The sequence below is a fragment of the Mytilus trossulus genome, chromosome 10 (assembly GCF_036588685.1).
Source record: "Mytilus trossulus isolate FHL-02 chromosome 10, PNRI_Mtr1.1.1.hap1, whole genome shotgun sequence".
NCBI classification, from domain to species: Eukaryota; Metazoa; Mollusca; class Bivalvia; order Mytilida; family Mytilidae; genus Mytilus; species Mytilus trossulus.
In genome coordinates, this window is record NC_086382.1 from 6,087,340 (window position 1) to 6,113,445 (window position 26,106).

General features: G+C 33.7%; 1 protein-coding gene and 13 non-coding genes across 14 annotated transcripts in view; 6 read left to right on the plus strand and 8 right to left on the minus strand.

Annotated features, from left to right (window-relative positions):
* Positions 1 to 13,971, minus strand: part of LOC134686768 (uncharacterized protein DDB_G0287625-like) — an 84,016-nt gene extending 70,045 nt beyond the window's left edge. Inside the window, exon 1 of the mRNA XM_063546515.1 lies at positions 13,738 to 13,971. The gene's annotated coding sequence lies outside the window, so the exon portion shown is untranslated. The remainder of the gene's footprint in view (positions 1 to 13,737) is intronic.
* A 3,423-nt stretch (positions 13,972 to 17,394) lies between these two features.
* Trnal-caa (transfer RNA leucine (anticodon CAA)) lies at positions 17,395 to 17,514 on the minus strand. Its single transcript has 2 exons — positions 17,477 to 17,514; positions 17,395 to 17,440 (listed from the first exon to the last, which is right to left on the minus strand). It is a non-coding gene; the product is annotated as a tRNA-Leu (tRNA).
* Positions 17,515 to 17,887: 373 nt separating this feature from the next.
* Positions 17,888 to 17,968, plus strand: Trnal-uag (transfer RNA leucine (anticodon UAG)). Its single transcript has one exon. It is a non-coding gene; the product is annotated as a tRNA-Leu (tRNA).
* A 767-nt stretch (positions 17,969 to 18,735) lies between these two features.
* Positions 18,736 to 18,850, minus strand: Trnal-caa (transfer RNA leucine (anticodon CAA)). The gene is made up of 2 exons: positions 18,813 to 18,850; positions 18,736 to 18,781 (listed from the first exon to the last, which is right to left on the minus strand). It is a non-coding gene; the product is annotated as a tRNA-Leu (tRNA).
* A 373-nt stretch (positions 18,851 to 19,223) lies between these two features.
* On the plus strand, positions 19,224 to 19,304 carry Trnal-uag (transfer RNA leucine (anticodon UAG)). Its single transcript has one exon. It is a non-coding gene; the product is annotated as a tRNA-Leu (tRNA).
* Positions 19,305 to 20,068: 764 nt separating this feature from the next.
* Positions 20,069 to 20,183, minus strand: Trnal-caa (transfer RNA leucine (anticodon CAA)). Its single transcript has 2 exons — positions 20,146 to 20,183; positions 20,069 to 20,114 (listed from the first exon to the last, which is right to left on the minus strand). It is a non-coding gene; the product is annotated as a tRNA-Leu (tRNA).
* Positions 20,184 to 20,556: 373 nt separating this feature from the next.
* Positions 20,557 to 20,637, plus strand: Trnal-uag (transfer RNA leucine (anticodon UAG)). Its single transcript has one exon. It is a non-coding gene; the product is annotated as a tRNA-Leu (tRNA).
* Positions 20,638 to 21,405: 768 nt separating this feature from the next.
* On the minus strand, positions 21,406 to 21,520 carry Trnal-caa (transfer RNA leucine (anticodon CAA)). Its single transcript has 2 exons — positions 21,483 to 21,520; positions 21,406 to 21,451 (listed from the first exon to the last, which is right to left on the minus strand). It is a non-coding gene; the product is annotated as a tRNA-Leu (tRNA).
* Positions 21,521 to 21,893: 373 nt separating this feature from the next.
* Trnal-uag (transfer RNA leucine (anticodon UAG)) lies at positions 21,894 to 21,974 on the plus strand. Its single transcript has one exon. It is a non-coding gene; the product is annotated as a tRNA-Leu (tRNA).
* Positions 21,975 to 22,742: 768 nt separating this feature from the next.
* On the minus strand, positions 22,743 to 22,857 carry Trnal-caa (transfer RNA leucine (anticodon CAA)). The gene is made up of 2 exons: positions 22,820 to 22,857; positions 22,743 to 22,788 (listed from the first exon to the last, which is right to left on the minus strand). It is a non-coding gene; the product is annotated as a tRNA-Leu (tRNA).
* A 373-nt stretch (positions 22,858 to 23,230) lies between these two features.
* Positions 23,231 to 23,311, plus strand: Trnal-uag (transfer RNA leucine (anticodon UAG)). Its single transcript has one exon. It is a non-coding gene; the product is annotated as a tRNA-Leu (tRNA).
* Positions 23,312 to 24,079: 768 nt separating this feature from the next.
* Positions 24,080 to 24,194, minus strand: Trnal-caa (transfer RNA leucine (anticodon CAA)). Its single transcript has 2 exons — positions 24,157 to 24,194; positions 24,080 to 24,125 (listed from the first exon to the last, which is right to left on the minus strand). It is a non-coding gene; the product is annotated as a tRNA-Leu (tRNA).
* Positions 24,195 to 24,562: 368 nt separating this feature from the next.
* Positions 24,563 to 24,643, plus strand: Trnal-uag (transfer RNA leucine (anticodon UAG)). The gene has a single exon. It is a non-coding gene; the product is annotated as a tRNA-Leu (tRNA).
* Positions 24,644 to 25,409: 766 nt separating this feature from the next.
* Positions 25,410 to 25,524, minus strand: Trnal-caa (transfer RNA leucine (anticodon CAA)). The gene is made up of 2 exons: positions 25,487 to 25,524; positions 25,410 to 25,455 (listed from the first exon to the last, which is right to left on the minus strand). It is a non-coding gene; the product is annotated as a tRNA-Leu (tRNA).
* Positions 25,525 to 26,106: the final 582 nt, after the last annotated feature.

A 26,106-nucleotide genomic window follows, 5' to 3' on the forward strand; every position in this document is an offset into this window, starting at 1 on the left:
CAATTGCTATGAATCACAGGTTATTTTAAAATAATAATAATATCAACAAAATCAAAATTAACGTTTGTTCAATAGCATAATTTCATTTGATTTTTGAGTGAAAATATGGGTATGGGTCTGGCAGAAATTTGATGGGTCTGGCAAAACTTGGTACCCTGTAGGCCCCATTGTCTGACAGGGAAAAAAAAACTGTTTGCATCTCTGCTATAGTCCTGTAGAGAACCAATGGACTTTAACAGGAAAACTGACATTCCTATTGAATTAAGATTAGAGTCAAATGCACCTGCAAAGTGCTGGGTTTCAAACTCAAAGACTGCTTAAATAGACCACTCAGCCACAGAAGCTTCTGTTAATCTAATGTCATTTGGACTATATAAAGAGAGATAACTCAATATTATGTTTGAACACTAACTGGTTTCCTGTTGAAGTTATCCTCTTCCTGTCAATGGTGAATTGTGTAACATGTGCTAATAATTATTAAAGCATTAAAACTTATTGATGTCCTTCTGAGTGCATTAACAAATGGTAACAGAGCGTGGTTGAAAAGAAAAGACATCAGAGTGTATAATAAAAGAGTTTAAAGTGGAGAGAAAATTCAAAGGTGGACAAAATGTCAACAAAAATAAACCCCCCCAATTACAATGCAAAACTGAAATCATACGAACTTTACAAGCAAGAACTTTTGGCCTGGAAAGAAATAACTGATTTAGATAAGAAAAAACAGGGTGTTGTAATTGCCTTATCCCTACCTGAAGATGATGAATCAAAAATAAGAGAAAAAGTGTTTGATCAGATAAGTTTAGATGATTTAAAGGAAGACACAGGTTTGACCACACTAATTACTTTTATGGACAAGCATCTTGCAAAAGATGATTTAGCTGACAGTCTTGCAAAATTCGAAGATTTTGAAGATTTTCAAAGGGGTCCTAATCAATCAATTCAAGATTATGTAGAAACATTTGATGCTAAATATCGAAAAATCGAAAAGAAAAACATGAAGTTGCCCTCTGAAATATTGGCATTTAAATTACTGAGAAGAGCAAAAATTACAAAAGAAGAAAAAATGTTAGTCCTTACAGGCATGAATTATGAAAACAAACCAACATTGTATGATGAAGCAAAGAGATCTCTAAAGAAATTTAAGGGTGAAATGTGTGATTCAGACAAAATTTCTGCCTCAATAAGTAGCATTAAACTTGAACCTGCTTTTTTGGCTGAGAATGAAGAAGCCCTCATGGCAGCAGGGTATTCTAGAAATAGACAAAAACCATTTCAATATAATGGTAAGGGGGACTTTTCAAGAGGTAGAGGCAATTTTTATAGAGGATTTAATAAAAGTCAACGGGGTGGACAAACAAATTGGACAAAAGGAGGCAGCTCTACAGTAAAGAAGAGTATAAATCCAAAAGGTTCAGACGGCACATTATTGACATGTAGTTCTTGTGGATCTTTTCGACATATGATGGCAAACTGTCCACATAGCTGGGAGAATATGCAGGAGAGAGTAAATATAACAGAGGAAGAAGAAGTAGTCATGTTTACAGGGAATGTGCGTGAGGATATCACTCGTCTTGGGATAGATGCACGAAACTGTGCTGTTCTTGATAGTGCATGTAGTAGCACTGTTTGTGGACAATTATGGATGAGAAGTTATGTTGACTCTTTAAATGAAACAGATAAAGCGAAGATTTTTAAGGAGGATGGCAACAAGGTATTTAAATTTGGAGGTGGAACACGGTTAAAATCAATTGGAGAGTATAGTCTGCCAGCAGTTATCGCAGGTAAAGATGTCACAATAAAAACTGATGTTGTAGATTCGGACATACCACTTTTATTGTCTCGAACAGCAATGAAAAAGGCAGGTGTGAAAATGGACCTGGAAAATGATACTGCAGAGATATTTGGTCAACATATATCATTGAATTTAACTTCATCAGGCCACTACTGCATTCCAATAGATAAAACTGAAGAAATTCCAGTCGCAGATGTATGTGCTGTGAGACTTGAAGAGTTAGACTCGAAAAAGAGATATGCAACCTTACTGAAGTTGCACAGACAATTTGCACACCCACCAATGAAGCGTTTAATTGCCCTTTTGAAAGATGCTGGGGTATGGAAAGAGGAATATGAACAAGAATTGTTGACTATAGAGGAACAATGTGAAATTTGTAAGCGATATGCAAAAACCCCACCAAGACCAGTAGTGTCCCTACCTATGGCATCTCAATTTAATGAAAAAGTGGCAATGGACCTAAAACAATGGAATGGACGGTGGATTTTGCACATGATCGACATGTGGTCACGGTACACTGTATCTGTTTTTATTGATAGGAAAAAGACAACAGGTGTTATTGAGAAAATGATGACTAATTGGATCGGAATATTTGGTGTTATGGGAACTATATTAACAGATAATGGCGGTGAGTTCAGCTCAGATGAAATGAGAGAGGTTGCATCAATACTAAATGTTAAAGTTTATACCACAGCTGGTGAAAGTCCTTTCCAAAACGGACTATGTGAGAGAGTCCATGCAATTACTGATACTATGCTTATGAAGCTAGAAGCAGATTATAGACAGGTGAATAATCAGAGCCTTCTTTGTTGGGCAAATATGGCAAGAAATTCTTTACAGATGTGGAATGGTTTCAGTAGTCATCAACTTGTTTTTGGACTTAATCCTAACCTTCCGAACATTTTGAAAGACACTTTGCCCGCTTTAGAAGGAAGAACTTCAAGTGAAGAATTTGCAAAACATTTGAATATTTTACATGATTCTCGAAAAGCTTACATTCAATCAGAATCTGATGAACGCATTAGACGAGCACTACGTGGCAAAATAAGAGCATCAGAGCAGATATTTAATCACGGTGACAGCGTTTTTTATAAGCGAGAGGGAAAAGATCGCTGGCTAGGACCGGGAAAAGTAGTTTTCCAGGATGGAAAAGTAATTTTTGTTCGACATGGAGGAGTATTTGTGAGGGTTTCACCAAACAGATTAACTAAAACTAAAGATATTAATTTTCGAGAACAATATGACAATATTGAAACACCTGATACAAATGAAACAAACATTCATGAAACTAGATATACCAATAAAAATAATGAAGTTTCCCGTAAAGAAAAGAAGAATTGTTTTTCTGAGTTATTATCAACATCAAAAGAAACAATTCCTCAGATGGAGAACATTCAGGCTAAAATAATCCCTAATCTAAAAGAAAATGACAAAATTCAGTACAAACTGCCTAATTCGAACACATGGACTAAAGCTACTGTACTAAGTAAAGCAGGAAAAACAACTGGGAAAAATAAACATTGGTATAATGTTCAAGATGATGTTGATGAAGATAAGAAAAGTGTAGATTTAGATAAAGTTGAGTGGGAAAAGGTCACAGGTGACAGTGATGAGAATGCAATTGGTGTAAATATGACAAAGAGTTCCTTTTTAAATGATGAGGAAATTGCTAAACAAACAGAACTTTCAAAACTCCATAATTTTGACACTTATGCAGAATGTGATGACATAGGTCAGAATGTTCTTTCTACAAGATGGGTTATTACAACGAAAGATAATCAAACAAAAGCAAGACTTGTTGTGCGAGGTTTTGAAGAAGAATTCTCTATGCAAAGAGACAGTCCAACAGTAGGAAAAGGAATGATTAAAATATTCCTTTCAATTACTGCTAGCATGAATTGGATCGTTAAAACAACGGATATAAAGTCAGCTTTTCTTCAAGGGAAGTTATTAGATAGAGATGTTTTTCTGAAGCCCCCAAAAGAAAGCAATTCTGAGAAAGGAAAAATATGGAGATTAAAGCACTGTTTGTATGGACTTAAAGATGGAGCTAGACAATTCTATTTAAGTGTAAGGGAAGAGCTTCTAAGTTTGGGATGTAAACAATGTAATCTGGACCCGGCAGTGTTTGTCAAACATACTGACCAACGTTTAAGTGGAATAATTTGTTGTCATGTAGATGACTTTCTTCATTCTGGGGATGAAAATTTTGAGGAAGTTATGAGAAAACTGCGGACAAGATTTGTTGCTGGAAAAATTGAAGAGAAAACATTTTCATATGTAGGATTTCAAATTCATCAGGACAAAAAAGGCATAATTCTGGATCATTCTGCATATATGGAGAAAATAGATAATACAACTATAGAACCATCAAGAGCTGCTATGAAACAGGATGTACTTAATACAAGTGAGCAAACCTTGTATAGGAAGTTAATTGGCCAAATAAATTGGGCTGTTCAAGTTTCAAGACCTGATATGGCTTTTGAAATGATAGACATGAGTACTAAACTGAAAGAAGGGACAGTGGCACATTTGATAAGAGCAATCAAAGCAAGTAATAGACTTAAGGAAATTAAATCAATAGTTTCATTTCCAAAAATGAATAAAGATATAAAAGAATGGAAAATTATCGTTTTAACAGACGCCTCTCTGGGAAATATTAGTAATGGAACTGGAAGTACAGAGTCTCATGTAATTTGGATAGTTGATAATGACAGTAATAGCTGTCCGATAAGTTGGCAAGCAAACAAAATCAAACGTGTAGTAAGATCAACAATTGCAGCAGAAGCCTTAAGCTTACAAGATGGGTTAGAGTCTAGTTTTTATCACCGTCGAATAATTGAAGACATTTTAGGATTAAAACATAAGACTATACCAATTGAAGCTTACATTGACAATAAAAGTGTAGTTGAAGCTGTTTATTCGACTAAACTTGTAGATGACAAGCGTTTAAGAATTGACATTGCAGCAATAGCTGAATCATTGGCATCAAAAGAAGTAGATAATATTAAATGGTGTCCAGGAGACAAACAATTAGCAAACTGCATGACAAAGTTTGGAGCTTCATCTTATGAACTTTTGCAAGTTATTCAAACAGGAAAAATGTTGCAGGACTTTGTTTAAAATTGTGAAATAACTCATAACATTTTATCATTTTATGTTTGTCACATGGGGCAGAATAATCCCCTAGATCTGAGGGTAGTCTAAACCCTGTGACGATCTTGTAATTTTAATTTAGCAACTTTTATGTTTTCTAACGGGGCAGAATAATCCCCTAAGATCTGAGGGTAGTCTAAACCCTGTGAAGATCTTGTAATTGTATAAAACAAAAGAAAGTAGAGGGAATGTTAATCTAATGTCATTTGGACTATATAAAGAGAGATAACTCAATATTATGTTTGAACACTAACTGGTTTCCTGTTGAAGTTATCCTCTTCCTGTCAATGGTGAATTGTGTAACATGTGCTAATAATTATTAAAGCATTAAAACTTATTGATGTCCTTCTGAGTGCATTAACAGCTTCTGAAGTTCAGTTTTGACTACTGAGCTTCATGATAAGTTAACAACAAATTGAAAGCATCTATATTATATGCACCACTTAATCTCAAGAGTAAAGCAAACTGATTGGCTTAGTCAGAAAATGTGTCAGGATAAAGTGGGACTTAATCCAGCATACTGCATTAATTCCTAGCAGAGCCCATATGCATATCACATTAAAAAATGTTTAAGACATCCTGAATAAGTATATTATCTTTGCAGATGAACATTAAAATGCAATCTAGTTTTACATAGTTATGTCAGCCAGCTTTTTTGGAAAGCTAATACTTTGTTAATGCTTTTGACTTGAAAAGGACTATGCCCTTACTAGACCTTAGTTACAAGTATAAAATCCCTTGGGAGGAAAACTCTATAAATGATCTTATCAGTACATGTAGCCAGTTCAATTCTCATCTACATGCATTCATCCAGTTGACTTTAACACTAATAAAACACAGCAGCTGAGGGTTGAAAGGTCAAGATGACAGATTAACTAACAAAATAATAAATTAAACAGCACCTGACTTTTTCTCATTTAATTTTAACAAAATCGTTTGAAAAAAGACAGTAAACATTGCAATAACCAAGCATGTATTCATGTACTATACAACTGTTCCACAGAGATCAAAGACAGCGAGCACAGTTGGAACCTGTATACCTTGTACAAATATTAAACCATTCAACTATTTATTTGATTGTAAGTGTGTAGATTTCATATGGTAATGTTTGATAAATCGTCTGGTATCTTAAAATATTGGTTTTGTGACACAAGTAAGCAACACTGTGCAAATATGATTATGCATTTTCCATTCATTCGCTTTTGTCCCCAACAAAATTTAAAATTATATTTGTAATCAATTTTTCATCTACAAAACAAGTTTAAAACTCTTTGAAAGTATAATTTTTATTCTTGGATACAAGTTTCATAGGAGTGATGAAGATGAGGGGGTGGATAAATATCAATGAAAGAGAATAATTAAACCACCAACAATCAACACACATCCAACATTTTAACAACTGAAGTTTGGTCTATTTTGTAAACATTTATCAATCATTCAAAAATTTCACAAACTGATAGTGATCTGAAAATGTATTGCACAATCATTTACATAATTTAATGCAAAAAGAACCCATGTGCACCAAAATGTAAAAAATAAAATAACTACATACAGGAATAATTTTCATTAATTTTATTATATAAGACCACCACAAAAGGTTTCAATTTTAGTATACTGACAATTAAACTCTGCGTTTTTTTTATTATAAATTTAAATTGAAACTCCCTCAAGTAGAAATAAAAATTTGAAAATATCTCATGTCAATAAAATCAGATCAGAGACATCAATTTATAGATGAAATTTTCTGATAAAACTTCTTTATAAACTTTTGACAATAAAACTGCAGCAAAGATAATTTCAACCATTAACATGATTGTAAGAAAGCTTTTAACATAAAAATCAGTGTACCACTTAGTAATGTCACTAGCAGGAAAAATGCAAATTAAAGATCAGATTCATGGCCTACACATGCTACCTACAATTACATGTATGTGGTCATCATGTATGGTCTGACATTGTTTGTTCCTGTTTGTTATGGTGTACTATGTAGAGTTCTTGAAAGTGGTGATCCAAAGGTTTAAACCTTTGACCATCAAAATTGTTAATAATTGTTGATTTTTTTAGGCTATCTTTATGGTTCTCTGTCTTTGTTTCATAAAACGATGAAATGATATGTGTACAAATCGGTGTTCATCACACACAGGTGATGGCATGGAATTATAATGTTGTAATGCATAGAAAGGGATAAGGTAACAGTTCCTGGAAACTGTTCAATGACTTCAGAAACAACCAGCAAACTGTATCATGTGTATAGGATTTTAGACGACATGAAAGTCTTCTTCTACTAAAAAGTCTAAATATAAAACAGAACATGGTCAGAAGCTTAGAATGAAGTGATGGACCATTATAAGTCTGTATATAAACTGGACTGAATACTTATTGTTCTCATGCAAGATTATATTTAAGGAATACAAAGATGTGGTATCACCAGGTTGCTAATGAAACAATTACACATCAGAGGTCAAATGTCTTATTGGTAAGAAACTAAAAGTTCATTATACATCCTTCGACTATGAGCAAAACACATAATGTATCAAGTAAGCTATCAAAAGGACTCGATGTGACTACATTTTAATAAATTTCCACATCAGAAAATTTGTATATGAAAATCATAGGTTCAATGCATTTAAACAGTAAACAGGATATGATTTATCACCAATTTTTTATTTTTTTTAAATGTAATTACAATTTAAAACTTCAGTTCAACTAAAACTTAAGTTTTCACATCAGAAAAATACTCAAATACAGGAGGGGGTTGACAAGGTATAAGTTGTGGGAAAAGTGAAATTCCTTTTTAAAATTTATCTGACATAAAACAGATTTTAAAAAAGCAGCATTTAAATCCAATTGCAAATGTATTTGAAAAAGAATTTCATATACATGTACTTTTTATATAACATATGTGTACCCAGCCTATTTTAAGAGACAAGTGTGGCTGCCTGTGGTAAAATTTTAGAAAAGTGAACTCCACCCAAATGGAAAAAAGCCATTTTTAAACATGTTAAATAAGTTTAAATTGTATAGCATTTCTATAATTCGAGTTAATTATAACTAAATATATTTGGTCCCATCCTCTTTTCAAACTCAGTTGTATGATGGTCACACATAGTTAAGTACTTAATGACATAGCTGTAGAGTAGTTACCTCCACATCTTTACAATATTTGATTAATTGTTTGATGTACTTTTAAGGAAGTTAAACTTAATGAAGCAGAATATTTTTTTGTTATTTATTATAAAATTTTACAATACAGTGACAGCAGAGATTTTCAAAATGTAAATTCTTAACCAATAAAAAAAATAGCTTGTTTATTTAGTTTTCTGTATATATATATATATATATATATGAAGTTTCTTGACAATTTTATTTTACACATAAAATTATAAACAATCCCTGAGACCAGGGAAGCAATTTTTAGTTTACCAGAAAAGTTATTAACCAAATTGAGCTTGTTGCTGAAAACTCACAAGATGGAAACCAACTTGAAATGTTAATTTTGATATAGTTTGCTGAAACTTAAAAGCAGGTCTTTTGCACTGTATTAATTTATATCTTATTCAGTTTAATCATTTCATATCCCAAAGAAGTTATCAATTTGAGCGATAAGGCCCAGACTATTAAAATAAACAGTATTTGAAAGGCAGTAAAATATGATTCAAAGAAAAGAATAGCTAACCCCACTGTTATGTCTGTCTGACCTTTCCTTGTCATTCTATTTATAAAAATAGTTCTGAAGATCAATTAAAATCCACCTGTTGAAGAGCAAATAAAGACATAAAAAGCAAAATTCCTTCATTTATTAAGACATTTAGCAATTTAAACTTTTGGTAACTGCTAATATTTAATTAAGGGAAAGGAGAATTTGATTGGCTTTATTCAAATACTGATACAAATAAAATTATGTCAACGAAACAGAAAATACAAAAGTCTTTCAAATCTCTGTGGGTATTAATGTAAATGTTTATCTGACCACAGTGACGTACCAACTTTTAAATAAGTTATATATACAAATCTAAACAGTTGTGGACCTACCAAACTTTTAAATAAGTTATATATACAAATCTAAACAGTAAGTAATTTGTTGTCTTTATGGACGACAGTTGAAGACAAACATCTCACCTTCCAATGAAAACACAGAGCTTTTAACAGCCAAACTCACTCTATTTTGTATGTATAAGGGATTAATGTAAAGATCTTCTGAACTCATACATATTTATTAAATATTATAATTTCAAAGATTTATTTGGTTGATAAATTGTTCCCTTTTGCCATTTTGCACATCTAACATATGAGATCGATGTATATATGAATTCATTGTGAACCTTGAAAAGCAATTACATTTTCATTTAATGATTATTTTTTCTAATAATTAAGATAAAGAACTAAAAGTGCATTCAATCACTGGGTAGATTTTTTTGTGGTTTTCAAACATAAATATCTTTTAATAACAAATGTTTAGTCAACTGATCGAAATAAAAAGGGGGTACATGTTATATTAACATAAAAAACAATTATCCTCACACTTGTAAAAGAAATACATGTATCTGTCAACAAAACAAATTTTGGGTCTGGAATTAAAATTGAGGCCAAAGAAAAAGCAATATTCTGAACAGTTTGAAAGGAGCAAATTGCATTCAATTCATAAACCAAAGAAAAACAAGGTTTAATCTAACTCGATCCTTCCATTTATATCATAAATTGTTAAAAATTACGATAAAGAAAATGTCACTCCTCCTAATTTATCTGACCCCCCCCCCCCCCCTCAACAGCTACAAGGTTTTCACATATTTTAGACTTACAATGGATATTCGTATATTAAATTACACACGCACAGTGACCCCCTCCCCCTTCCCCCTCCCCTAGATTGACAATTATTATAAATTTTGGTCCTTTGTTAATTCGTGTTATGTAACATTAATTTTCTCACTTAGGTTATGCAATACATTTTCTCCCCTTGTCCATTAACATGATAAATTTTAAAATGAATGGAGATTGATCAATATAAATTGCAGCTGCAAAGATTTTATTTTTTTAAAGCTTCGCGATCTATAAGAAACAAAAAAGCATACATTGAAAAGATATTTTTTATTGCTAGGTGCTTTATTCAGTTATAGAAACAAGTGAAATCATTATGGAATAGAAATTAATCCCAAAACATGAATTAGTGATAATTCCATTGCTAAACAAACGCCCATTTTGTCTTATTTATTTGAGAGAAATTAAGTTTTAAAAGCTTTAAAAAAAAAATTTAATACATTAAAACTTTGATGCATAAATATAAATATGTGACATGCACACATACATCATAAAATGACTCTTAACCCACACTTTATACAAATATCACATCAAAATTTATGTTAGGTTTAAATGCAAACCAAATACAACCTAGACAGAAATCTGACTATCAAATATATACAACCCATAAATAGCCAATTAAAACCATAGGTTTCTCAAATTCAAATTGTTTATCAACATTTATTTCTTACAATTTGCTCTGGGATACAATAATCTGAGGTACTAACAACTTTAATGGTCAATTTACCTGATAAATATAGATTATGATTTATGAATGTGATAATTCAGGTGGTCAGTAGTGACCAGTGTAGTGGACAGCAGGTGATACAGGTAATCATCTGGTTAATTAACCCACTAGATAAGTGATAATAATATAGCCCTAAGTGAAAACATTAGTTGTCCTTTTGATGTTTAACCAATAACAAGTAAATCTACCACACTTACAAATTTATTGTCAAAAACTGGTCCTATCAATATAATCCTTTTTTTACAAAAAATTCAAAAATGCCTAGCTGTTACTGGTCTTTTAATGTTTTCTCAAATCAGAAAATTTATCCTTAAAACCAATAACAGTGTATAGGTGGGGAACTATCGTTTAGGTGATGCTCAATCTAAATTAATTTGATAAACAAACTACATATTAAAAAGTTTAACAAAAATACCTAACTTCAAGCTAAATTCAAAAAGAGGGAACTTCGTTGTCCATAAAATTGGATGAAACTTTATCAACCAACGAATCAAGCAAAAAAAAACAAAAAAACCTGCCAGATCTTTTACTTTATCTACAGGCTTGACTATAAAGTATCAAAAATCATTTCAATTATTTGCTTAAAACTTATATAAGACCTCATGGTATGCTCAAATGTATAAAATATTGAAAACAACACGTTATTAATTTCTTGCGTCCGAAGCGCTTTTCTGGATTTACCTTCATCAGGAACGCCAAACATTTGAAATCCGAAGATGTATAAGTACCGAAACCGTTGAAGAGCTGTGTGTCAAAAATACCTAAAATAAATAGCCAAATTCATCTAAAGCCAACTTTGCCTGAGGGAGTTGAAACCTTAGTTTCTTAATAATTTATAAATTTATAAACGGACAATTTTAGAAGTTTGTTAAATCATGTCAGTACCGAAATACTGACTACTGAGCAGATGATACCCTCGGGGACTGATAATCCACCAGCAGAGGTATCGACCCAGTGATGTAAAATATTGAAAACAACACGTTATTAATTTCTTGCACACAAATATATATATATACATGTACATTTACTTATACCAGACAAAGTTAATTACTGTCTAACATCTATACATTTTCTCAAAGTATTAAAAATAACTAGATCCTTAAAGACTCCTGTATACACACTTTCCATATTTAGTTATAAAGTTATTAATATTAAATCCATAACGGTATAACCTTTGGCCTAATGTCTGCCTTCCAATGTTGATAGGGATCAAGTTGATTAAATTTTGTGTTTACCTTTCTATAATAAACAATGTTAAGAATTTACTTTAGATAAGGTGGGATTGAACAATAGGTACAATAGGAAGTCACCATCGCCACTTGTCTGATAAATATGTATTAATTTACATATATCTACCCTAGGTCATTATATAACCTGGACCACCGTGGCACATACATGTATTACATGTCGGCACATTAGTGTTTCCTTGTCATGTATACGTACGTGTCAACATTTAAGGGCAGGAGCCTGAGGAGGGGGCAATTTTGAAAAAGGGCACTACTTCACTCGTCATCTTTGGGGCCCTAATTATAGCGTTGGATTAATGCTGTACTTTGACCTTTAATGATTTACTTTTACCAATTGTGACTTGGACGCATGGTCTCATTGGCACAATATATATATGCCACATCATCTTATATCTATCTCCTGTACAAATAGAGTGCATGAATTTGTTGTATTACATAATTAACTATAAAATTAAAGCATCAATAATCTTTTACATTTTCATGCGTTTAATATAACGTCTCTTTCTTGCACATAAAAAGTCCAAAATCATTTGCTATATGATGTTATAAAAACCATATTTTGCCAGCGCTTAAGGTCACGGTTATCAAACTATTCATAGCTCTTAAACACTAGATTTAAAACCTGTTGCATGCGTACTGATTGATACTCATTTAAAAATATCCGCTAATGTGATATACATGATAGATTGACATTTAAATTTAATTGAACACATGTTGATATTTAATCTCTCTCCATTGTTTACACTTCTCTTTTCGTTAACCAATTTTTTTGATTTAAAATAACATGTTGGAGTGTTAGGTTTTAGGCTTATTCTCATGTCCAACAAAGACGATTTGTATAACTCAAAAATTGAGTGTTTGTCCAAGAGAAATTAGTTATTGAAAAGTAGTTGACAAAATATAACACAGAAAGCAAAATGTGTTAGCTCCTTGGTTACTACATGTATATTATATGTAAAAAAAAAAATGAAAATAAAACATTTACACCAAAAATAAATGTTGACAGTTTTTTTTTCAAAACTGTTATTACTACATGTACATGCTCATAGTTTTACCTCAAGTTTGCTCTGCATAGTCTAACATCAGTAATTCAAATACATTTTTGTAAATGTACATGTATGTTTAAATTCTATATACATTTTGTAAAATGATTTCAAAAGTGATATATCAATGTAAATAAGTTGCTATTGTCGTATTAACATGATTGGTGAATGTGAACATTCAACTATCAGATGACTCCTACATTTTTTAAAACAGGTACTAAATACAAATGTTTCACATCTACATGTACATGTATAGTCAGATTCATTTAAGCTTTATAGCCAATAATTTATGTAATATAAGTACAATTTTCAGATTTTTTACAGTCCCCACTGTATATATTCTTGGGCCTCTCTGTTCCTTATAATTAATAATGTTATATTTTTTTAATTAAAGTCCTTGCCAAAAAAAAATAATCATGTAAATAAAAACAAAAAAAAAGTAGTCAGCTTGCAAAAGAATTTATTTAATGATATAAAATAGATATAAACAAATGTTTGTAAAATTAAAGTATTGGGACTATGTAAGTAAAACAAGGAATATAATATATAAAAATCTTAATTAATTTTTTGAGTATTTATTTTTATTTTCGAAAAATACAGTAAATTTTGTTTTCAATTTTAACTGTACAAATGCTGTACAATCTAAACAATCCATTTTTTTTTAATTCCACATAGAAATACTCGTTTATATCTACTATAAATTATCACAATATACTAAGAACTATACTCAATATTGTATTTATAGTTTAATCTTTCTCAACACATATTCTTTATCTTGTTGGTTTTTTTTTACAAATTATAACAATGTTATCTCTTTGATGAGTTTTACTTGTACACTGGCAGTACGTTTTCAACGTTTTTAAAAATCCTACCAGACTCGAATACTTTTTAAAAGGCATTATTAATACATGTATATAAAGACATTTAAATATTCCAGAAAAACAAAAATGCACCTACCGTTATGTTTTCGCTTTTCTGTACAAACGTCTTCATGTCAAATTTCTATGTAACTATAATTTATAAATCCACACTAATTAAATCGGCACAATTAATAAATTACGACATAGATGATATAAGAATTAATATTTCGTATTAAAATCCACTACATGATAATTTCACAGGTGAGAAACAACTCGCACCTTATATCGCCATTAAAACGCTTCTGTGATTTTAATAGAATGATCACATGCTTGACAGTGAAAACCAATATCCGGTTGCGATCACAGGTAAAATGTAAAGAGGCACAAATAAGGGTAAATATCCGAAAGAAGTCTGGGATAATTGCATGGATCATTTTATTGCTATACCAACAGAGACATATATAACAGATATCATAATAAATGTATATGATCTCGTGGATGATACTGATGTCTATTGTTCAAAGTTTTTTCGAAACACGTTTTTTTTTTTCTGAATGATTTTTTGATAGGCTATATATATGATCATATATAAGGAGACAATATTTCAATTAATAACTTTTCGACTTGGTAGCAGAGCGCTTATGAAAAACCACCGAAGAACCATAGTTCGTATTGATTTGCCCATATCTAGGTAATAATCATAAACAAATAAATAAATCAAATAATTATTCGACATAAAAACTAGATCACCGAATTAACCAATAATCATTTAAAATCTTCTTACATTTAATATACTTTCAAACTGAAAAATAATTTAAGTGATCCATCCCATTCGATAGCAAATACTTCAATAAGGAGTCGTCCGGAATTTTTCTCCATGAGACAATATTGTAGATCGTGTTTTCTGATCATTTTGTCTTTTTTAAGATTCTATCTATCTATTATATATTTTTTTTAATGTAAGTAAAAAAAATCAAAAATGGTAAAAAGCGTCTTCGAAAGGCAAACCATAACACGATAACAAGGAGTAGACAGATGATTTCGACAATGCATATTTTTGTAGAACTTGTTTTACTCTTCATTTTTGCCTTTTAAAGTTTCTCTTTATCTATATAGTTATCAAAGTGTTGAACCAATACAAAAAATGGTAAAGTTTGATAATTTAGGCAATAACTCCTACAAAAAGTCATATGCCAGTCTTAAACAATTGGTAGTGTTAAATTGATGAACATTTTCTTATGTCAGGTTATCGTTTTTTCTAACGGTTTTCAAAATAAAACCGTAACTGGAATGCTATCATCTCCTGCATGTATATTCTTTTTTAGCCATGTCGGCCATCTTGGTGGGTCACCGCACACTGGCATTTTTAAAACTAAAGTTTTAAACTCAATACCCAAATGATGATTGTGGCCAAGTTTGGTTAAGTTGAGCCCAGTAGTTTAAAAGGAGAAGATTTTTTTTTTAAAGTTAACGACGATTCAATAAACTGATCATAGATTCTAGGATTGAAATTTTATATTTACGCCGGACAAAAGACTCATCACTTGTTACGCTCGAATAAAAAAAATGTTAAAAGGCCGAATAAAGTACGAAGTAAAATTCTGAAAAGTTTTGCCAAATATATACAGCTTAGTTAATCTATTCCTGAGGTAGAAAAGCCTTAGTGGAGGATCTTAGACTTTTTATGAGGGAGACACCGACTGCCATAAAGGAGGACCCGCTACAGTCATGCAACAGTCATGCTTCAGTTGTTGGCATGACACGGGTTATGTTCAGAGGTGGATTTAGGGGGGCAGGGGGCCCGGACCCCCCTTTTTGGAAAAAAAATTGGTTGCTTATATAGGGAATCACTAAAGCGTGACAGGAACGGGCCCCTTCTTAGGTCAGTCAGTGGGCCCCCACTTATGAAAATTTCTGGATCCGCCTCTGATGTTCTTCTCATATATGTTATGATGGTATGATACTAAACCCCTAACGGGAAGGATTGTGCCTGATATTCATGTGATGAAATCATAATCTTTCAATCAGTTTAATTGAAGTCTGGAGCTGGCATGTCAGTTAACTGCTAGTAGTCTGTTGTTATTTATGTATAATTGTCATTTTTTTTTTTAGTTATATTTTCTGACATCAGACTCGGACTTCTCTTGAATTTATTTTTTAATGTACGTATTGTTATGCGTTTACTTTTCTACATTGGCTAGAGGTATAGAGGGAGGGTTGAGATCTCATAAACATGTTTAACCCCGCTGCATTTTTGCGCCTGTCCCAAGTCAGGAGCCTCTGGTCTTGTATTATTTTAATTTTAGTTTCTTGTGTACAATTTGGAAATTAATATGGCGTTCATTATCACTGAACAAGTATATATTTGTTTAGGGGCCAGCTGAAGGACGCCTCCGGGTGCGGGAATTTCTCGTTACATTGAAAACCTGTTGGTGACCTTCTGCTGTTGTTTTTTCTATGGTCGGGTTGTTGTCTCTTTGATGCATTCCCCATTTCCATTCTCATGATTTTATACAGTGGATTCCCTATATAAAACCAAATCCCCCCTCGATCTGCCAATGGTTTAGGGTACTTGACCCCGACCAAAAAGAAGAAAATAGCACGACGCAACCAATAAATTTAAAACGTAGCAGAGGCGGCCTTTTGATAGCACCTAAACAATGATTAAACTATAGTTCAGCGAAATGGACGCCACGCTATAAACTCCGAAACATACAATTTGAAAACACACAAGAAAAACTAGGGCCTTTCCCACTTGGGACAGACGTTTGGGACAGGCGCAAATATCCCTCCTGTTATGGGTTTAATGTCATGCCATCATAAATTATTCGAGAAGAACATAACCCGTGTCATGCCAAAAACTTGTTTTATAAGAAATGTGTTTATTTCCGATGCAAAGACCTTTTGAGTGAATCAATTTTAACTTCAAAAACATTAATATACCTATATCGCTTGTGAATAGGTCTGTTAAAAGGTTTGGTTCGTGCCAAGAGAACATCACCATGTAAAAATGGATAATCAATAATAAGAAATGAAACATTATCTCTTTTATCACAAATTTTTGAATTAAGCTTTCTGTTGTAGATAGATTAACACGATCCAGGAAACATGGGGTAGTAGTCATTGTTAGTATTGGTTTTATTCAAAGACAGTTTAACAGGATAAATGTCTTCCTTTAGTACTAGTGTATTTACTGAAGTCGTCATTATTGAGAGCCAAAAAAACCCGCCAAACATAACAAAAATGTGTTATTAAATGTGTTCATCATATGTTGTTTCGATGGGTCTTTGCTTTCTTTATAGACATAAACTGTAATTCGCAACAATACAGAAATTACGAACTTAAAAAAAAAAAACATGAAGTTAATTCAGCGTTCTTTGGGAAAAGGATAGCATTCAAGAGTGAACAATTTCTTCTCCCGCCCTAAAAACTCACTCCTCCGTTTTAACGTTCTACCCACTATGTAAAATCTATTTTTGATTATTGAGGATTCATTTGGCTCTTTCCTCAAACTGAGTTTACATAAGCTATTTTCAATCCACTGATCGTTCAGCAATTGATAACCTTACTAAATTATGACACTCTGATTTGGACAAGAAAGAATATTAACAACATAAATGTCGCATATGAGGGTTTTTTCTTTCGTAATAGCTTTTTCTATACACTAAAGGTTTAACCGTAAACAAATTGGCAAAAGACCATTTCATGAAACCATGTTACAAATGAAGTGTAGAAAGTGATCAAAAATATATGGTGTCAGATGTGGGATTCGAACCCACGCCCACATAAGTGGACCAGAACACTCATTCCCACGAATGGGAAGGGAAGGTATTAACCTTGAGTCTGGCGCCTTAGACCACTCGGCCAACCTGACATGACAACATTCCGGCTAATTTTAATAGTTAACCATCGTCTAAGGTACGGAAAACATTATAACTGAATAACTTGTCCTTTTGGATTTTAATTAAATTCGTAATTGGCGCATTTTAGGATTTGAGGAAATTTTTCCTCATTTCTAACCTTTTTTTCATCTGCAAAATGGACGTTTTATATGATTACTCAAAATTGTTCCAAATGAAGTTGAACATGGGCCATTCATTTCGTCTCACTTTCTTTTACTCCCTAAGCCTCAATTCTCACTTGAACACTTCCCACTAGAACCGTATAGGGCAAACTAAACAAACCGACATTCTTTTTTTTACGAAGCCAGTTGACAAATACATAAAATATCAGCAGAAAAGTCGTAAGGTAGCGTGGCCGAGCGGTCTAAGGCGCTGGTTTTAGGCACCAGTCTCATTGAGGCGTGGGTTCGAATCCCACCGCTGCCAAGAATTTTTTACTGAACAGTTCAATTTTTCTATCCAAAAGAATGAAAGACTCTTTCCGACCCTGTCAAGTATTTTGAGAGAGAGAGAGAGAGAGAGAGAGAGAGAGCTAAGAACGCGAACGATGTGTGTGTGTGGTTTTTTTTTTTTTTTTTTTAAACATTCTTACAAATGAACGATATATATTACCTGTTTCCAACTGAATACAAATTGCGAATTATCTACTTTCATGCACTTGATGCTTTCAGTCAGTACCTATATTTTTTTCCGTTTGCATTTTGAACACACCAGTCGGCTATACATTTGCACGGACTTCAGGCGTATTGAACGGTGGTTGGGAAAATCCAATCACGAACTTAAAAAAAACCCAACATGAAGTTAATTCAGCGTTCTTTGGGAAAAGGATAGCATTCAAGAGTGAACAATTTCTTCTCCCGCCCTAAAAACTCACTCCTCCGTTTTAACGTTCTACCCACTATGTAAAATCTATTTTTGATTATTGAGGATTCATTTGGCTCTTTCCTCAAACTGAGTTTACATAAGCTATTTTCAATCCACTGATCGTTCAGCAATTGATAACCTTACTAAATTATGACACTCTGATTTGGACAAGAAAGAATATTAACAACATAAATGTCGCATATGAGGGTTTTTTCTTTCGTAATAGCTTTTTCTATACACTAAAGGTTTAACCGTAAACAAATTGGCAAAAGACCATTTCATGAAACCATGTTACAAATGAAGTGTAGAAAGTGATCAAAAATATATGGTGTCAGATGTGGGATTCGAACCCACGCCCACATAAGTGGACCAGAACACTCATTCCCACGAATGGGAAGGTATTAACCTTGAGTCTGGCGCCTTAGACCACTCGGCCAACCTGACATGACAACATTCCGGCTAATTTTAATAGTTAACCATCGTCTAAGGTACGGAAAACATTATAACTGAATAACTTGTCCTTTTGGATTTTAATTAAATTCGTAATTGGCGCATTTTAGGATTTGAGGAAATTTTTCCTCATTTCTAACCTTTTTTTCATCTGCAAAATGGACGTTTTATATGATTACTCAAAATTGTTCCAAATGAAGTTGAACATGGGCCATTCATTTCGTCTCACTTTCTTTTACTCCCTAAGCCTCAATTCTCACTTGAACACTTCCCACTAGAACCGTATAGGGCAAACTAAACAAACCGACATTCTTTTTTTTACGAAGCCAGTTGACAAATACATAAAATATCAGCAGAAAAGTCGTAAGGTAGCGTGGCCGAGCGGTCTAAGGCGCTGGTTTTAGGCACCAGTCTCATTGAGGCGTGGGTTCGAATCCCACCGCTGCCAAGAATTTTTTACTGAACAGTTCAATTTTTCTATCCAAAAGAATGAAAGACTCTTTCCGACCCTGTCAAGTATTTTGAGAGAGAGAGAGAGAGAGAGAGAGAGCTAAGAACGCGAACGATGTGTGTGTGTGGTTTTTTTTTTTTTTTTTTTTAAACATTCTTACAAATGAACGATATATATTACCTGTTTCCAACTGAATACAAATTGCGAATTATCTACTTTCATGCACTTGATGCTTTCAGTCAGTACCTATATTTTTTTCCGTTTGCATTTTGAACACACCAGTCGGCTATACATTTGCACGGACTTCAGGCGTATTGAACGGTGGTTGGGAAAATCCAATCACGAACTTAAAAAAAACCCAACATGAAGTTAATTCAGCGTTCTTTGGGAAAAGGATAGCATTCAAGAGTGAACAATTTCTTCTCCCGCCCTAAAAACTCACTCCTCCGTTTTAACGTTCTACCCACTATGTAAAATCTATTTTTGATTATTGAGGATTCATTTGGCTCTTTCCTCAAACTGAGTTTACATAAGCTATTTTCAATCCACTGATCGTTCAGCAATTGATAACCTTACTAAATTATGACACTCTGATTTGGACAAGAAAGAATATTAACAACATAAATGTCGCATATGAGGGTTTTTTCTTTCGTAATAGCTTTTTCTATACACTAAAGGTTTAACCGTAAACAAATTGGCAAAAGACCATTTCATGAAACCATGTTACAAATGAAGTGTAGAAAGTGATCAAAAATATATGGTGTCAGATGTGGGATTCGAACCCACGCCCACATAAGTGGACCAGAACACTCATTCCCACGAATGGGAAGGTATTAACCTTGAGTCTGGCGCCTTAGACCACTCGGCCAACCTGACATGACAACATTCCGGCTAATTTTAATAGTTAACCATCGTCTAAGGTACGGAAAACATTATAACTGAATAACTTGTCCTTTTGGATTTTAATTAAATTCGTAATTGGCGCATTTTAGGATTTGAGGAAATTTTTCCTCATTTCTAACCTTTTTTTCATCTGCAAAATGGACGTTTTATATGATTACTCAAAATTGTTCCAAATGAAGTTGAACATGGGCCATTCATTTCGTCTCACTTTCTTTTACTCCCTAAGCCTCAATTCTCACTTGAACACTTCCCACTAGAACCGTATAGGGCAAACTAAACAAACCGACATTCTTTTTTTTACGAAGCCAGTTGACAAATACATAAAATATCAGCAGAAAAGTCGTAAGGTAGCGTGGCCGAGCGGTCTAAGGCGCTGGTTTTAGGCACCAGTCTCATTGAGGCGTGGGTTCGAATCCCACCGCTGCCAAGAATTTTTTACTGAACAGTTCAATTTTTCTATCCAAAAGAATGAAAGACTCTTTCCGACCCTGTCAAGTATTTTGAGAGAGAGAGAGAGAGAGAGAGAGAGAGAGCTAAGAACGCGAACGATGTGTGTGTGTGGTTTTTTTTTTTTTTTTTTTTAAACATTCTTACAAATGAACGATATATATTACCTGTTTCCAACTGAATACAAATTGCGAATTATCTACTTTCATGCACTTGATGCTTTCAGTCAGTACCTATATTTTTTTCCGTTTGCATTTTGAACACACCAGTCGGCTATACATTTGCACGGACTTCAGGCGTATTGAACGGTGGTTGGGAAAATCCAATCACGAACTTAAAAAAAACCCAACATGAAGTTAATTCAGCGTTCTTTGGGAAAAGGATAGCATTCAAGAGTGAACAATTTCTTCTCCCGCCCTAAAAACTCACTCCTCCGTTTTAACGTTCTACCCACTATGTAAAATCTATTTTTGATTATTGAGGATTCATTTGGCTCTTTCCTCAAACTGAGTTTACATAAGCTATTTTCAATCCACTGATCGTTCAGCAATTGATAACCTTACTAAATTATGACACTCTGATTTGGACAAGAAAGAATATTAACAACATAAATGTCGCATATGAGGGTTTTTTCTTTCGTAATAGCTTTTTCTATACACTAAAGGTTTAACCGTAAACAAATTGGCAAAAGACCATTTCATGAAACCATGTTACAAATGAAGTGTAGAAAGTGATCAAAAATATATGGTGTCAGATGTGGGATTCGAACCCACGCCCACATAAGTGGACCAGAACACTCATTCCCACGAATGGGAAGGTATTAACCTTGAGTCTGGCGCCTTAGACCACTCGGCCAACCTGACATGACAACATTCCGGCTAATTTTAATAGTTAACCATCGTCTAAGGTACGGAAAACATTATAACTGAATAACTTGTCCTTTTGGATTTTAATTAAATTCGTAATTGGCGCATTTTAGGATTTGAGGAAATTTTTCCTCATTTCTAACCTTTTTTTCATCTGCAAAATGGACGTTTTATATGATTACTCAAAATTGTTCCAAATGAAGTTGAACATGGGCCATTCATTTCGTCTCACTTTCTTTTACTCCCTAAGCCTCAATTCTCACTTGAACACTTCCCACTAGAACCGTATAGGGCAAACTAAACAAACCGACATTCTTTTTTTTACGAAGCCAGTTGACAAATACATAAAATATCAGCAGAAAAGTCGTAAGGTAGCGTGGCCGAGCGGTCTAAGGCGCTGGTTTTAGGCACCAGTCTCATTGAGGCGTGGGTTCGAATCCCACCGCTGCCAAGAATTTTTTACTGAACAGTTCAATTTTTCTATCCAAAAGAATGAAAGACTCTTTCCGACCCTGTCAAGTATTTTGAGAGAGAGAGAGAGAGAGAGAGAGAGAGAGCTAAGAACGCGAACGATGTGTGTGTGTGGTTTTTTTTTTTTTTTTTTTTAAACATTCTTACAAATGAACGATATATATTACCTGTTTCCAACTGAATACAAATTGCGAATTATCTACTTTCATGCACTTGATGCTTTCAGTCAGTACCTATATTTTTTTCCGTTTGCATTTTGAACACACCAGTCGGCTATACATTTGCACGGACTTCAGGCGTATTGAACGGTGGTTGGGAAAATCCAATCACGAACTTAAAAAAAACCCAACATGAAGTTAATTCAGCGTTCTTTGGGAAAAGGATAGCATTCAAGAGTGAACAATTTCTTCTCCCGCCCTAAAAACTCACTCCTCCGTTTTAACGTTCTACCCACTATGTAAAATCTATTTTTGATTATTGAGGATTCATTTGGCTCTTTCCTCAAACTGAGTTTACATAAGCTATTTTCAATCCACTGATCGTTCAGCAATTGATAACCTTACTAAATTATGACACTCTGATTTGGACAAGAAAGAATATTAACAACATAAATGTCGCATATGAGGGTTTTTTCTTTCGTAATAGCTTTTTCTATACACTAAAGGTTTAACCGTAAACAAATTGGCAAAAGACCATTTCATGAAACCATGTTACAAATGAAGTGTAGAAAGTGATCAAAAATATATGGTGTCAGATGTGGGATTCGAACCCACGCCCACATAAGTGGACCAGAACACTCATTCCCACGAATGGGAAGGTATTAACCTTGAGTCTGGCGCCTTAGACCACTCGGCCAACCTGACATGACAACATTCCGGCTAATTTTAATAGTTAACCATCGTCTAAGGTACGGAAAACATTATAACTGAATAACTTGTCCTTTTGGATTTTAATTAAATTCGTAATTGGCGCATTTTAGGATTTGAGGAAATTTTTCCTCATTTCTAACCTTTTTTTCATCTGCAAAATGGACGTTTTATATGATTACTCAAAATTGTTCCAAATGAAGTTGAACATGGGCCATTCATTTCGTCTCACTTTCTTTTACTCCCTAAGCCTCAATTCTCACTTGAACACTTCCCACTAGAACCGTATAGGGCAAACTAAACAAACCGACATTCTTTTTTTTACGAAGCCAGTTGACAAATACATAAAATATCAGCAGAAAAGTCGTAAGGTAGCGTGGCCGAGCGGTCTAAGGCGCTGGTTTTAGGCACCAGTCTCATTGAGGCGTGGGTTCGAATCCCACCGCTGCCAAGAATTTTTTACTGAACAGTTCAATTTTTCTATCCAAAAGAATGAAAGACTCTTTCCGACCCTGTCAAGTATTTTGAGAGAGAGAGAGAGAGAGAGAGAGAGAGAGCTAAGAACGCGAACGATGTGTGTGTGTGGTTTTTTTTTTTTTTTTTTTTAAACATTCTTACAAATGAACGATATATATTACCTGTTTCCAACTGAATACAAATTGCGAATTATCTACTTTCATGCACTTGATGCTTTCAGTCAGTACCTATATTTTTTTCCGTTTGCATTTTGAACACACCAGTCGGCTATACATTTGCACGGACTTCAGGCGTATTGAACGGTGGTTGGGAAAATCCAATCACGAACTTAAAAAAAACCCAACATGAAGTTAATTCAGCGTTCTTTGGGAAAAGGATAGCATTCAAGAGTGAACAATTTCTTCTCCCGCCCTAAAAACTCACTCCTCCGTTTTAACGTTCTACCCACTATGTAAAATCTATTTTTGATTATTGAGGATTCATTTGGCTCTTTCCTCAAACTGAGTTTACATAAGCTATTTTCAATCCACTGATCGTTCAGCAATTGATAACCTTACTAAATTATGACACTCTGATTTGGACAAGAAAGAATATTAACAACATAAATGTCGCATATGAGGGTTTTTTCTTTCGTAATAGCTTTTTCTATACACTAAAGGTTTAACCGTAAACAAATTGGCAAAAGACCATTTCATGAAACCATGTTACAAATGAAGTGTAGAAAGTGATCAAAAATATATGGTGTCAGATGTGGGATTCGAACCCACGCCCACATAAGTGGACCAGAACACTCATTCCCACGAATGGGAAGGTATTAACCTTGAGTCTGGCGCCTTAGACCACTCGGCCAACCTGACATGACAACATTCCGGCTAATTTTAATAGTTAACCATCGTCTAAGGTACGGATTATAACTGAATAACTTGTCCTTTTGGATTTTAATTAAATTCGTAATTGGCGCATTTTAGGATTTGAGGAAATTTTTCCTCATTTCTAACCTTTTTTTCATCTGCAAAATGGACGTTTTATATGATTACTCAAAATTGTTCCAAATGAAGTTGAACATGGGCCATTCATTTCGTCTCACTTTCTTTTACTCCCTAAGCCTCAATTCTCACTTGAACACTTCCCACTAGAACCGTATAGGGCAAACTAAACAAACCGACATTCTTTTTTTTACGAAGCCAGTTGACAAATACATAAAATATCAGCAGAAAAGTCGTAAGGTAGCGTGGCCGAGCGGTCTAAGGCGCTGGTTTTAGGCACCAGTCTCATTGAGGCGTGGGTTCGAATCCCACCGCTGCCAAGAATTTTTTACTGAACAGTTCAATTTTTCTATCCAAAAGAATGAAAGACTCTTTCCGACCCTGTCAAGTATTTTGAGAGAGAGAGAGAGAGAGAGAGAGAGAGCTAAGAACGCGAACGATGTGTGTGTGTGGTTTTTTTTTTTTTTTTTTTTAAACATTCTTACAAATGAACGATATATATTACCTGTTTCCAACTGAATACAAATTGCGAATTATCTACTTTCATGCACTTGATGCTTTCAGTCAGTACCTATATTTTTTTCCGTTTGCATTTTGAACACACCAGTCGGCTATACATTTGCACGGACTTCAGGCGTATTGAACGGTGGTTGGGAAAATCCAATCACGAACTTAAAAAAAACCCAACATGAAGTTAATTCAGCGTTCTTTGGGAAAAGGATAGCATTCAAGAGTGAACAATTTCTTCTCCCGCCCTAAAAACTCACTCCTCCGTTTTAACGTTCTACCCACTATGTAAAATCTATTTTTGATTATTGAGGATTCATTTGGCTCTTTCCTCAAACTGAGTTTACATAAGCTATTTTCAATCCACTGATCGTTCAGCAATTGATAACCTTACTAAATTATGACACTCTGATTTGGACAAGAAAGAATATTAACAACATAAATGTCGCATATGAGGGTTTTTTCTTTCGTAATAGCTTTTTCTATACACTAAAGGTTTAACCGTAAACAAATTGGCAAAAGACCATTTCATGAAACCATGTTACAAATGAAGTGTAGAAAGTGATCAAAAATATATGGTGTCAGATGTGGGATTCGAACCCACGCCCACATAAGTGGACCAGAACACTCATTCCCACGAATGGGAAGGTATTAACCTTGAGTCTGGCGCCTTAGACCACTCGGCCAACCTGACATGACAACATTCCGGCTAATTTTAATAGTTAACCATCGTCTAAGGTACGGAAAACATTATAACTGAATAACTTGTCCTTTTGGATTTTAATTAAATTCGTAATTGGCGCATTTTAGGATTTGAGGAAATGTTTTGCACGTAATTTGTTGATTTTAAAATTTTTAACAACCTTTGAATAAAAATGAAATCAACTTGGTATTATCCAATCAGGAGCTGAATTAGATTTTTTTCTGGATACCATCTTGGGGTAAAAAAGTTGCCGGTAAAATGTAAACAAAACATTGCACATGTTATACTAGTAGATACAGTAGTATGGTCAGTTTTCTTAACTGAAAAAAAGAAAACCTGAGCTATGGATTAACTTTCATTGGATGATTCAAACCTCAAGGTAACTTCAATTTGCGCCTTTTATTTTAGTATTGGCTGTTTGACAATTATTTTACAGGGTTGTAACAAATTGAATGAAAAATCAACTCAAATATTGCCTATATATATATATAAACTGAAAATTTGTCTGGAAGAGGTATAACTCTAGAAGGAAATTCTCGAGGATCTTTGCGTAACTTCTTCTGGTTTTCCTGT